A 14,843-nucleotide genomic window follows, 5' to 3' on the forward strand; every position below is an offset into this window, starting at 1 on the left:
ATACACTATGTATTCCAAAATATCCCTTGGTTACACATCCCTGAGGTATTGCATAAAAATTAATATCCAGTAATATCACTAGTAACGCTGAAAGATTTTGAAAAATAATGTGAAATAAAAATCTCCTTTTATAGATGTAGATACAGAATTTAATAATACAAACAGAAACAGTTCACGTGCTTCAAGTTTTAAAGTGCATATTATCTCACCAAAAGGAATTAGGAGGATTTTTAAAGCCTTGTATAGACACCTAATTTGTAATAGAAAAGAGACAATGACCTAATGTCACAAGGTCATTTAAAATTTCACGCCAACTGATCTTTCCAGTCAGATATCAGCTCTCCAGTGGATGCACAACTATGTGATGCCTGCTTTGATTTTTTGCTGCAAGGATTTTTTTCCACATTTGGCTCCAAATACTGATGGCTCTGGGGCTAAGTGAATGAAGGATCTGCAGCAGAAATGCTAGGGAATGAATTGCTGACAATCAGCTCTCTAACTAGTTTTTAAAATGTATGCATGTACTTCTACCTCAGCAGAGTAACGAATAAAGTGCATAGACATTAGAGTGTTATTGCCTTTTCTACATCTTGTCAGCAGTTTGTGATATGGAGTGGTGTATGTGTTTCTGAATTGTGCAGATAATGCCTGCCATGAATAAATATTTTGGCAGGGTAAGATTGCATTCTTATGAGCCTTAATTTGCATTTTTTGTCTGCAAAAGCCATCAGTGTGCATACCTTGTATACAACTCTGTTTTCGGCAGTACTATTGTTATTACAGAGTACTTAGCAATGCTCACTCAGTCGTATTACTCTAACAACTGGCAGGTGGTTTGTTCTACACATGGATAAACTCTAGCACATGGTACACAAGTATCTAGTAGAAGTGTTTTGGCCCATCTTTGTTGACCATCCAGCCATCTGCCTAATTTTCTTCAAAGTACAGCTCCTGGTGATTTGACAGAAAGTGAAAGAGGTGTAGTATTTGTATTAAGGTGTTTAATCATCCCTGTAACATCCCAGCAAACCCTTACTGACTAAAATCCTAATTAGTTGGGCAGATGTATAGACTGTATATGTATTCCAGATATTCTTTAAATAAATATAACCTTTAAAAGGTTCAATACCAGCTGTAGTACAAGTGTGATCCTTGACTGCATAATCGTATCAATCACATCAAATACTACCAAGGAGGTGCTTTGCATAACATAGTGATGAGGAATTCAGACACTTGAAGGAAATAAAAAAACCATAAGATCCCAGCAGTCAGTCCTGCTCCACACTCTTTGAGGTACTTAAATTCCATGGTGATGTAGCACTCATATCTACAGGAGTGTTAGCTCATCCAGGTATCAAGGAACCTGCGTTTTTAAAGGTTATATAGTCTTTAGAGAAACTAATTTGAACTAATTTATTGAATAAAAGAGCTCATCCAGAAATATTAAGCACAAAGACACCACCTGTGTCTCAGGAAACCAATGGGGCACCGAAGGTTAGGTGACTGTGTAGAGAAGTATTGGTGTACAGCTGCACTAGCTTAGACTGTTTTCTAGTTATGTCCCTACTGCAAGTCTTAGGAGGGTATGTGTCCTATGACCTGATCTGATCCAAATGTTCTTTATTCCCATTTCACAGCCAAGTTACTACATGGCAATAATCACATTATTATGTATTATTGCTCTTATTTCTTCTTCGATGTGGAGTATGTGATTTCTGGGTCAGGAAGTCTCTCCACCTGTGTGTTTTCTCAGTGCCTGGCAGAAAGGAGCTGTGATTTCAAAGGGTGCTTACTATAATATTAAAGTATAAATCCTATTTTATATCCCTTATTTAAAGCTTCAAACAGTGACCCAGAAATTCCTAAGTCTTTTAAAAGACAGAAATATAATAATTAAGTACTGTTTAGGAAATTCAGATATTTTTATCTGTATTTTTGGTGCATAGGGGGATTCTTTTTTTCATGGTATCTCCTGTTTTGCCAAATGAAGAGTTGGAAATAGGAAGATAAGTTGCCAGGAGAGAATATCATGACATAGCATTTAATTTTATTTTTTAATATGTCATTTTTCTTATCATCATTTTCATTAAATAATTACTTCTGGGAGAAAAAAGGATAGGTTCAGTATATAACTACTGTTTATACAAGTCTGAAAGAGGTGTCAGGCTCCAAATTTTTTATATTCTTAATTAATAGAGTTCCACAAGGACTTTGGAAGCTGATGAAGGACTCTTAGCACTGGATTCTCCTTTATCCTCTTTTCTCAGCAAATCTATGACTAAAACAGTAAGTCATTCACATGAGCAAGTGGCAAAACAGTGAAGAATGTAATCTGTAGAGATTTTCTTGTTTTAGCAGATAGTTTTTTACTAGAAAAATTTTGTAACACAAATGAAAATATTAGAATCCAAAGATATGGCTGTATGATTTTGCTTCTGTGGCTTACTCAGCTTCAATAAAAATGCATAAAAGCAGAGTGACAGATTCACTCTGCAAAACCAGTACACATTTAGCCTGTGCCTATATCCATTTTACAATTCTGTTTGAAAACTTGTTTTACATATGATGACTTCCATATCCACCTCTCTGAAGAACACCTGTGCTGGAGTGAAAACAAGGCAAATAACTATTTTCTTTCTCAGAAATTAAATTGTTTTCCTTAACACTTTTGTTTTGTTACACTAAACACATATTTAGCTTTTTCTCTTGCTGCTGCTAAGGGTCTGCTTCATGCACTGTTTGAAGGAACTTATTTAAAGGAACTGCAGTTCCTTAAATCAAGACTCATCTCATCCCTGCTATTTGAGCTCCTTGATCACCAGAAGTGATCAGGCAATCTCACTTGGAAATGCTTGTACTTTAAAACAACTAGTCAGCTCTGTGCTTCATAACTTCTGTTTATTGCCATTGCAAGGCAGCTACATCTTTAGATTCCTCATTGACTGGGTCAGAAAGATTCCAAGTTGTAGAGAATATACATTCATTTAATGATTAATGAGGTAAAAAGTCTTCAGCTAAATTACTAAGAAACATTACAGAGCAGGCTAAAGTTGAAAACTGTGTTCGAATTAATGTCTTAGGTCATTAAGTATATTTTTCTGTGTTAAAAAACTCAGAAGTTATTAAACGTGTTTGTGGAAGCAAGAAATTGGGCCATTAAAATTTTTCCTTTCCCACAAAATAAATAATAAAAAAAAGTTTTCAAGGCTTAGAGAGTTTTTGATATGACATTTAGGCAGCTTAGAGCTCAAACAAAAAGCAAGGTCTTTGATATCACTTTAATACTTGAATAACTTATAAATGCAGGTTTGCCTTTTTGAACTTGACAGTATTACTATGGATAGGAGTGATTGGCAGACAAATGGATTTGCTGAACAAAATCTTTACTACATCCTCCACTCTTTATCCAAAAGATCTGGATTGTTCCTCAACTGTCCCATGTCCTTCTTTCCATTCCCTTTTTCCAATCCAAAATGTACTGACTCCAGTTAATGCAACAGAAAGTATTTGATTTATGGAACAAAATTACTCTTTCCTCATTGTAGAAATTTTCTGTGGATGGCAGGGACAAGGAACTCTGCAGACCTGAGAACGTGTTCTAGAAACACGTGGCTTTATTATTACAAGGGTTGTGGGTAGAGAGGGCCTGCTTTCAGCCACCAGCCTCAGCTGAAGCAAAGCCCTAAAGAGAGAATGGGGAGAGAGAGAGATAGAAGAGAGCTAAGGGGTAAAAACGGGGTAGGAGCAGGGGGAAAGCATGGGGAGAAAGCAGGAGCAAGTGAGGTGAGAGAGAGGAGAGGGGAAGGGCCAAGAGGGTAAGAGAAGAGAGGAGGGTAAGAGAGGTGAGAGCGCAAGAGAAGAGAGAGATCATCTTGTTACAATACATTATATTTCTTTTTGTATTGAATATTCTAATTTACAGTGACCAACCAGCGTGAGATACAAAACCTACAAACTTTGCATGCAGCCTATAAGAACTACTACATTACCATGTCATTTTATATTCTAAACTCTATAGACTCCTGTCTTATGTACTTGTTCCCTGATGCCTTTGCCAAGGTGGAAAGGCAACATTCCTGTGTCTTTTGTTTTCTTGTCTTCAGCTAATCATTGTTTTCCTGCCTGCCATGCTCACATCTCGAAATTGGCTTTCATTTCTATTTCACTCACAGGTTTTATATCTGCAGTATTTCTTACCATGCAGTCATATTCACAAGTCCTTCCTGTCCCTTCTTTCCCAACACCTCATGTGCTTAGCTTTTCTTCTCTTTTATTGAGCAAGACTGGCTGTCCAGATCTATGTGTCACAACAATTGAACCTACCTCCCACTGAAATCATTGGGAGCAAGCAGAAGAATCAACTCAAGGTTCAGTTCTAATCTTAAAATAGAAATGTATCATTGCTGATGAAGGTTATCATTGCTTCCAAAAATTAAGGAATTAATCCAGGATTTGTACATTCAAGAAACATCAGTTTCTTGCAACTGAGATTCACTCTAATAAAAGGAACAGGCAGTGAATCACACTTTCATAACTGTCTCTAAAAGTTTAGAAGAGTGCTGATTACCTTATCTTTTCACTTTTCCATTTATTATTTCTATCAGAGCATGGAAAGTGGCACCTGAGAACATAAGTTTCTGATCTTGTGCATACTAAAGTATTTTTGAAAGCAGAGGAGAAATTTAAATAGAAATCTGTTCTGCATGGTTGGAAATCCAGAAGGCTGGAGCTCATAGGAGACCTCTGTAAAATGACTGATTTTGGCTCAGATGACTTACCAGGTGCTAAGAAGTGATGATTATTAGCAGGATCAGTCAACAGTTAACAAATGTTAACTTTTCATGAAATTTTAGTGGACTGGCAAAGTCTGATTCTATGATACTGGTGATTCATTTAAAAACCCATAAAATTACCTTTCTACTTTATACAGATCTCTAATGTCTGCATAGATGCTTACACTGGATCACTGGATGCATAAATGGATTAAAACTCAAATATATTGTAGCTATTTTCATGTGGGAAGCTGAACGTTTTAAGATAATCAGCTCTATATGTTCTGAGACACTGAAAAATGACATAACAGCAAGTCCACCTTCCAGTCATGTCCAGAACATCATCACGGGTTAGCCTGATGTATTGTGAAAGTTAGAACTCTGGCAGTGATTTCAAGATTTGAAAACTCTGATTACAGAAAGAAGGCAAATCATCAAAAGAAACATTATAATCTGATGAAATTTAGACATACTTTTGTGATAGTTTATTTTATATTAGAATGCAAAGTTTTAAAGAATATGAGAATGTATCTATTTGTTCCCATTAAAAATTTATACTAGGGTCTTCTATTTACAATCAGAATACTTCTGGTGTGAAACACCAAAGGGAAATTGAAGTCTCTTTAATCATTAGAATCAATTTCCTTGAAAAACACCTACTGTTGTACTTCTCAAGTAAGGCTCCATGCAATCAATAGAGAGAGCCCTTCTAATGGAAGTGGCCTTTGCAGCATGCTTGGTTATAGTTTTTTCTTTGTATAAAGATCATCATAATCATCATCTATGGCATTTGTACATTTGTCAAGGTCAATAAAAGAAACCAATCTACTTTAATTTATTTTCAGTCAATTTCACTACATGCTTCTTAGTGTTTACCGATTCTAAAAGTAAATGTATTCAATTATGATATTTCACTGGTGGAATAAAAAAGGACAATGTTGTTTTAAAAGTGTGTTTATGGGTACTATATTGACTTTTCTATCTATCAGAGACACTGGGATCAACTGCAGACCAAATTTCTCTGCTCCAACTGACAGCAGAATATAATTCTTGTCTAGAAATATCTGTATTACCTGCATATACTGAAGGATAGCTAACAGAAATTCATTCCATCTACTTGTTCTGTGTACAAAATTTATGAAGAACTGATGTAAATGTTTAATACTTCTAAGAATGCAGTATAATATTCAAGAATTTGACTGTGTCCAGTCACATTAATGGATTCAAATCTCACATATCCATTGTTGGCTGTGTATTCATAGAAGAGAAAAAGGCTGTATTGTGTTCTCTGAGATGTGCTCCTGCAAACAGGTTAGCCTGGCTTCATGCATTGACAAGATTAATTGCAGACCTCTGAACCTGATATGTTTTCTCAATATCCAACATGGCTCTTACTTTTCTCATTCAGGCTGAAATATGGGGCTTGCTCTTGCATAATTCAACATCAGCCTTCTCTGTGTGTGGCACTGTTTTTAGTCATTGTAAGTGCCTGCAAATTACTAAAGTCAGTGATACGATGCACAGCAGTTTGCTTAGAGTTATTTCAGTGATTATGGAAAGAAAGAAAATAAGCTTTTTTCAAACTGTCAGAACACTGCAGAGGAGACAGCAGTCATAATTTCTAGAATAGTACAAAACAAATTTTCAAGGATTTTTTTTGTGCATGTCCTCTTTACTCAGTGGGAAATAATACAACATGTAGATTCCACACTCTGGTGTGGCCCAAGTTCACTTCACATCTGCTAATTGAAGTGTTCCAATATTTCTTCTGGAAGCTGGTAGTTTACATTTTAATTTTTTTTTTCCCAGATAGGATGCTGACTGAATATGTTAGGTGACAAAAAACACACATATTTAGAAACTGCCTGTTACATAATATATGAAAACACACTGCAAAACTAATTCTCCTCAGCTGGGACAGCGCCAATACTCTACAATGGTAAAAGAGCATGCAACAAAAGAAAAACAAACTTTATTTATGTGAAATATATCCAGTTTTATTAGCCAATAAAATAAGGAACACAAATATTCATGAAGAAAAAGGCCCAAGTTTATGTTCTCTAACTGGAAGTTTATATTGAAGGTACTGAAGATGTACAGAGGCATAGTATCCATAGGGTCACAATATAGTAAAACCCAAGAGGCAGGTATGTACAAGAAGCCAGCAAGCCAATCAACGACATGAAGCGCATGGTGGAAATATGGGGAATATGTATTTTATTTTGAAAAAGAAGTCTCATTTGGAAAAATTTAATTGAACTTGGGTAGTGTTTTACCAGTCCCAAGACAGTGATGATTCCGTTTATAAAGCTTAAAACAATTCTGCTCCTTGGTCTCTAATATTCTGGTATGTTCTCTAGTACCTCAACTCATTCTCTTAATCCTGTGATGCCTTCAAATTAGTAAAATAGTGTGTATTCTGTGATGAAACACTGTGTGCAACATAAATGAACAATTCATGAAAACTGTAGAGTTATGTGCTGAAAAAGAAACTGAGTTGGAAAGAATTTCAAGGTGATGCCTGCTCTGAAATGTGACTTAATGACCTCCAGAGGTCCCCTTCAACCCCAAGTGTTCTGTGAATCAACAATTCTTGGCTTGCAGAATTATTCCAAGAACATTAAAGACTCCTAGGTAGACAATTATCCAGTGAAAGCAGTGGAAATTTGCTATCCTTATCCTCACCCCCATGACTGTTCTTAAAAATAAATAAATAAAAAAATGCTTTGCTTATATTTGTCATGAATCCAAAGTCCTTAGAAAATCTTAATTGTAGTGATTTGAATTAGGATAAATAGAATATAAACATAAATAGAATTAATTAGAATAAATTAGAATGCTCAGTGGCTTGGTATCAGTAGATTCATTTTATTATTGCTGGTTGTCAATTCTATGACAACTTTCCTCTTTAAGAAAACCTAAAATAAAGTCCTCTGATGAAATATGTCAATTCTTATGGAAGGTTTCTTTAATCCACAACTGAATTTGCACATCCATGTGTAACAGACAGACTGAACTGCTATATTTCAGCCCGGAATAAGCAACTCACTGTTGGAAAACTTAACATGTCCATGACCAGTGTTGAAGCGTCAGATGTGAATCCAAGAGAGAAGAACATAAGCCTCCTACATCAGTTTAACCATTGCAGAGCTCTATTCCCTTTTGTTTTTTTCTTTCTAGGCTTATTCTATTTATTTTAAAGTAATAAAATTCGATTATTAGGGTTTTTTAATCTACTCCTCTCCTATCTATGGTTAGGTATATTCTGATGTAATAGAGAGAAATCATTTTCATAGATTACAGTGGAGGAGAAGAAATTTGATTCATATCAAAATGACAATAAGAATTCAGACTATTCCACCTCAAAATTATGACATGACATTTGCAAATATATTTTAGATAATTAAGGATATTATAATGTGTTAATTGAATTATTCCTCTTCCTTTAGAACCTGTAAACAAAAATAATAACAATAACTTTATGTCAAGCTTAAAACTTGATATTAATATTTTACCCATGTTAAAATGTAGGTTGTCTCTCCACTTATTAGTTATATAGATGCAGCATACCAAAAAAAATATATGCCTTGTAGGCATCTGTGTAGAGATGGCAGATGAACACAATGTTCTGGATTCCAGTTTGGGCTATTTTATGCTATTATTGTCTGAGCATGATAGATTCCTTTTTCATGTGATTTATAACTTGTCATTCCAGGACACTGTAGTCCTCCAGACAACATTAATCTATTGATGATTCTGAGGTGAAGAAGTGATTGATGCAGTACCAGAACCTGGTAGCATAGGTAAGCTCTTCTTTTCTTTTCAAACCTTTCTTGCTGAAATGCACAGCTGTACTGGGATCACAAAACTATTCTAACTTCTGAGGCTAAGAATACAAAATTCATCAACAATCTAATTTGTTTTAATTTTTATTTTTCAGATAAACTTATTTTTAGGGTTTTTTAACTTTAAAAAATTAATTGAGAAAAAAGTCTGGTTTTATAACATTCACAAAATTATTTTTAGCAATTTTTGTTATCTCTAATCTAACTTAGATTGATTTCTCTTTCATATTTCTTACTGGAATGGATAGCAATATATCTCCTTTTACTTCTCTCAAGGATTTTATATGGAATTCTCTTCTGCTATTGCACAGAACTTTTGGAAAATGCCAATGAAGTGATTGTCTTCTCTTGTTCTAAAATCAGCAGTAGGAGTGACACTTAGGGATTTGATGACATGAATAAAACTCTACTTTTAAATTCTTGAGTATTATTTTTCTACCTCTCAAATGCTGTTCAGGTCACTAATAAACTTCTACATTATTTCTCCTAAAAAATACCCTTTATATCCTCCACAATCAGATTAGTACTTCTTAACTGATTTCTGCAAAGGGCAGAAGAAAAACACTTAATATAAATCCAAAGAGATGCATTTTATCTACAATTTTCATGCTCAGATCTGGTTCTGCATTTCAAGACCTTTCAGATATACTATGTGAAAAGTTGAAAGAAACACTACATGTAATTTGACTCCACTGAGATTTTAACTTACTCCACAATGTAACAGACAAAAAAAAAATCATTTACCTGTTCAAAACATGACCTAATTCAGTGACAGCATTGCTACACGTCTCTAAGCTCTATAGATGGTGTCATCTTAATATTATAGACACAGCACTAAAAAACAAAACTGGGAGCAGGGCAAGTTTGTTGGCCTGTAAAGCTGCTATTGGAAGGGTTAGGAGCCTACAGAGGGAAGAAAAGCTGAAATCAGGACCATTTAGGAAACCTATGAAAGGCATCCCATAAGCTAAAGCGTATCCCTGTATACTGTTCTCATTCTCCTGTCCATTGCCTTGTTGGGATTCCAATCACTCATAGGACTACACAGCTACAGCCGTGTTGTTGCTGCATCTAGTAGCTGGGAAACAGACTATTTGAGCCTTGGATATGTTGCTGGATATTGGCGTTTGTTGATGATTTTTTTTTCTCATTCTTTTAAACATAATTTTAAACATAATTTTATTTGCTCACTCTTCAGCGATCAGGTTAAGTGTTCACTTTCTCTGCTATGTGAAGTCAAGTTCTTGGTAGCACCATCTGCCCATGAGAAGACATATCAACAAAATAGTGGATTGGAGATGCAGCATTCAAGTGTTTTTCAGTATGATTAATTTGGGAATGAGGACACATTCAGTTTCCAGTTGGCTTTCTTTAAGATTTTTGCAAATTTTCTCCCTCTTTCTTACTTAGAGCAAAGAATTAAGAATTCACCTGGGGTGTTATTCTGAAAATGTAAAAATATGCTGAAATCGAAAAGCTCAACTCTCTTACGTGATTTAGACAATTACAATAAATATGATGTGGAGAGATCTAACCAGCATTGCAATTTTCTATTTAAATTATTGTTTTTGACCATTCCTATAAAAGTATCAAAATGATTCTTCATATTTTAAATCAGACAAATATTGTCACCAGTGTTTTAATGACTTTCAGGCCATTATCTCAGTCTCATGAATATACATCTGGTATCACCTTGTGTGCTTTTTTTTTAATTGACTCAAATATTTTGTGCATTTTATCAGTTAGTTTAGGTTGGTTCTTATTCATAAATTACATAGATTGAAATATTTGGTGGAAAAATTCAGTCTTAGCACATGTAAATCATATAACCTTTGAGTGGATTTGATTGGAACTTATGGATGTTTTTTGATCATCACCCCTCCAAATAAGGTCTATTTTAAATTAGAAACATCTTCAAAGGGAAGTAAGAAGTAAATTATTAACTTTTTTCTTTTTCTGATTTTCCGTTTGTTGGTTGTGGGGGGTTTTCTCAAATAGATATTAAAATGCGTTCTGTATTTTGCAGATTATTTTTTTCTGAAAGATATAATTTAAATTCAGCAGAATTACTTTAAAATGTAAAATTAGTTGTGTTCTAGGACCTACTTAGTTCTGAAATCAGAGTTTAAAAATTCTAATGCTCTTCTATGTATTTAGAAATTTTCTCTCTTGATTTTTCACATGCAAAAGAAAAAACCAGGCATGAGAGAGTCACTTGACTCTATTGCATTTTGGATAGGAAAAATGGGCAACAGGATAATGAACTTGAAAGATTCATACCTGAAATGAACTTCAAAGATTAACAAGTAAAATGTTCAAAGGAAGTGTTTATTTTCAAATTAGTTCATGTCTCTGCTAAAGACATGGCAAGCAGACATATATTAATTTCTTTAATGCAAATACCTTGACACTTTGACAGCCAGAGAACCCAGTCATTCCTAATGAAGGCATAGATCAGTACCTCTTCATCATTTAGTACTTCAAAACTTTTATCTGCAGTCAAAGAACATATTCCTAACTAGAAAACTTAATGAAGAATAAATGTTTTTCCCAATGATATCTAAGACAGTACTGTGAAATTTGTCTTGAGAAAATGTAGAAAAGTGCTCCAAATGTGAATAAATTTGTGAATTAAAATATGTCAGAAAAGGTGCTTTTATCACATCATATGTCCATCTTAAACAGCACATATTGAACAAACATCAGCACTCCTCTTTATCTTCAGGTGTGACAGTGTAGTAATAACTCTCAGTCTTGGCATCATGTTGTCCTTAATACGGAGAGAACTTTTGGGTAATTACAGTTGTGCCATCCTTCCATGCTCCTTGCCTTTGTGTGGTAATGTGCTCATGGTTGTGCCTGCACTCCCATCTACTGGTAAAATTAATTGTCACTATGATCATGGTACATAAATATGGAAAGGAAGGTGGATCCTGTAAGAGTAAAGCAAGAAAAATGACAATTTGTCTCATTATAAACTTTACTGCTTACAGTTTCTGTAGAAGCCAACAGTTCCTAGACAATTTGTGTTTTCACAGTGAGTGGTATCTTACAAGGTATTTTGGTGCTTTCCAGGGTTGTGACCAACAGATTTTTCTTGGAAGTAGGACCTATTCTGGAAGTAATATCCCAAGTACTGTGAATTCTCAGAAGATCAGTATTGATAATCTTTTGCTTTCAGTCATTCACACTGGACTTGTCGACTTATTCCTGAGGACTGTAGTCATTCCCTATGCACCACTGACGAAAAAGAGTTACAAATGCAACCAGAAGCTTACATGTAGAACATACTGTGTTGTTTTTTCTTTTTTTGTTGCAGGATAGAAAGGAGGGTTTAGCTGTACTAATAATTAAATTCCCATTACAATTTGAAATGTCTGGACTTCAAACTAGTTTCTTATATCTAGGATGGGAAAGCTTTTATTAGTTGTAAATGAAAGAAAACTAATTAGTGTAATTTGTTCACTATACACTGATACAGTCAAACTCTTTTAATACCAATTAAACATGTTAAAACAAAATGCTTTGTCAAATTAAAGATTAATCTGTTAAGAAAGAAATAGACAAATTTAGCTCAGTTCCCGATTAGACTTCTGGGTTTATCCTAACATATTTTTACTTTTAACTTTGTTTGTAATTGTCAAATATCATCTGCAACAATCCCAGTTGTAACAAAGGCATCTTCAAATTAAGGCACAGGTTTCTTTGTAGTCATCACTACAGATTAACAAAACAATAGTAAAACAATAGTAAATAAGATGCCTTGCAGTCAGTGCATCCATTTTATCCAGAAGGGCAAGCAGCCCTAGTATTAAGAGCCATTCCCTCGGGAGAAGAGTCTTTGATTCAGTGATTATGTTCAATATAGTAAGACTAAATTACTTTAATCACTAAATAAATTACCAGAGTTAGAGTTATAATGAAAATTCAAGGTTGAAAATAAGAAGCTGGAATAGCAAAGAAAAAATCTAAGTGAAATTAAAGCAAAAGAGAGCAATATTAGAGGTGTGTTTGAAAAGGACTAGCTGCCCTGGCTAAGGCTTACAGTCACGACATGGGATTTGGTGCCGTGTTTCATCTCTGGAAAGAGATTCTAGCAGGTTCACCAATGAATGTTTGACCCTTCTAAGACAACAGATAAAGCTGAATGCTTTAAATCAGATGCAAGCTGCTAGAGAAATCCATGCTATTATACAGAATATTTGTGAAGAAAATGAATGTTCAATTTCCTGCAGTGTAATTGTTTAAATATTTTTTGTGTTGGTGTTATGCTTTCCCACATACTCGCTTATGTGACCGTCATACTTTATACAATAATTTATCAGTGAATATTGAAATGAACAAAAAGGCTAATAAGTAAAAAAAAAATTGTAAAACTTGTCATTTATTTAAATGACAATGGTGTTAATTGGGAGGTCTGGAATTAATCCAGTTCTGAAGAGTGGCAACATTACATTACATTTTTTCCCCTTATTTTTTGTCTTTTGAGATCTGACAGTACACAACAGTGACTCATATATCAGGAAGACTTATGCTCTTTTCAAGTAGGTAAAAAAAAAGAATAAGCTTTGTGAATAAAATTAATGAGAATAAAATTAATGTGAACATTGATGAAGTAAGCTGGGTGAATGCAAACATCTGTAAGTGACTTATAATTACACTTGAGCACTCTACCCTTTGCCTCTACCATCCTACAAAAATTCTCACATAAACTCACTGCAGTGTGACTGGTGATGAGAATGTCCCAAAGGGAGAAACATGTCAGCCACTAGACTAACTGTATTTTTTTTTCCACCTTCACTACTCTGATGCAAGTCGTGAACAATATTCATTTTGATGTCATTGCTATATTTTATGCTCTATCATTTCCCCCTTGCAGTGTCACCACTCGGTTTATATTTCTTGAATTTGTCAAAGACCAGGCTACAGCTACAGAAGTAAAGCTGAAACTGCATCTTTTTCTAGCAGATATTATCTCCTCTGCTGCTATGGGAAAAAAACCCCAAAGCTGTTACACTGGAGATTTTTGTTTGGTATTTTTTCTGGTGTTTTTTGTGGTTTTTTTTTTTTTTTTGTTTTTTTTTTTTGTTTTTTTTTTTTTTTAGTTTTGCACTGTGGATTTTTCTATGTCTCAGTTAAAGTTCTGGTCACGTTGTTTCTTTAATCCTCCTCTTCCTCCATGGGAATGAATTGCATGGGTTTTCTTCAATTAATAAGGACTGGATTTATTTTATATCAAGAGAGATGTGTTACATTGCAGAGCAGTACCGAACATGTGGCATTACCATAATTTCCTAAATTTTTTTTTTTTGTATTCTTAGATCTAAGATATTACAGAGGGAATTTGATGCTTATCATCTTCATTCATAAAAGTCCAGAGGAGATATAGGGGGAGAAATAGGGGGATCCTCAGAGGAGGGAGACAGTTTTAGGCAGCACCATTCTGATCTTGGAGTATCTCTCCAAATGCCTTAGAATGTCAGGAGGTGAAGTGGTGACCATGCTGTGATCCTGGGCACAGTGAAAGCCATTATCGTGCAGCAGTGGAGGAGCAAATACACATGCTCATCTGTAAATCTTTAGACTGGTGACAGTCTAAACTCAGTTCTGAATGGTCAAAGCATCACAGTATTCATGCTAGAAAAAGAGATGGACCTAACCTTTGCAAACAATCTTATCTTTTGTAAGATGATCAGGGAAACATTAACATCTGTGCTGGGGGAAAACCATCATTTTTGCAATCTGTGCTGGTAGATTACTTGTAGTTAGAATGAATAATAGCAGGATGCTGAGTGACCACATGTCATAGCCTTGGTGAGGTGTGTCTGTTTTATGTTCTCATTTTTATTGCTTTGCTCAAAATATATTGAATTTGTTTGATATCACTGAGTCAGAAATACTGCTTTAGCTGTTTATTTACTTCGTTTTTTAAAACACAGTAATGTTAAACAGAATGAAAGGATTTTAGAAAGAAGTGCATTTATCTCATTTTGTTTTGCATGCTCCAGCCATTTGATGCTGGAACAAATTATCCAACCCATCCTCCCCTATGTCTTTGCAGAAGAGGATGCAGAACTGAGTTGGGCTCGTAAAATAATAATATAGTTCATGTTCATGTGTGGGTGGATCAAAATAAATACTTTTCTTTTTCTTCTTGGATGATTTTGTGCTGGAAAATGTCAGACCTAATATGATATTCTGATCTATGTGACTCCCATATAAACTT

General features: G+C 34.7%; 1 long non-coding RNA gene across 1 annotated transcript in view; it reads left to right on the forward strand.

The window, feature by feature from the left end:
• LOC310922179 overlaps positions 1-13,782 on the forward strand; it is a 130,574-nt gene extending 116,792 nt beyond the window's left edge. Inside the window, exon 2 of the long non-coding RNA XR_014592329.1 lies at positions 13,640-13,782. This is a non-coding gene — a long non-coding RNA (uncharacterized lncRNA). The remainder of the gene's footprint in view (positions 1-13,639) is intronic.
• The last annotated feature ends 1,061 nt before the right edge of the window (positions 13,783-14,843 follow it).

Source organism: Zosterops lateralis, assembly GCF_965231275.1.
Source record: "Zosterops lateralis genome assembly, chromosome: 2".
Taxonomy (NCBI): Eukaryota; Metazoa; Chordata; class Aves; order Passeriformes; family Zosteropidae; genus Zosterops; species Zosterops lateralis.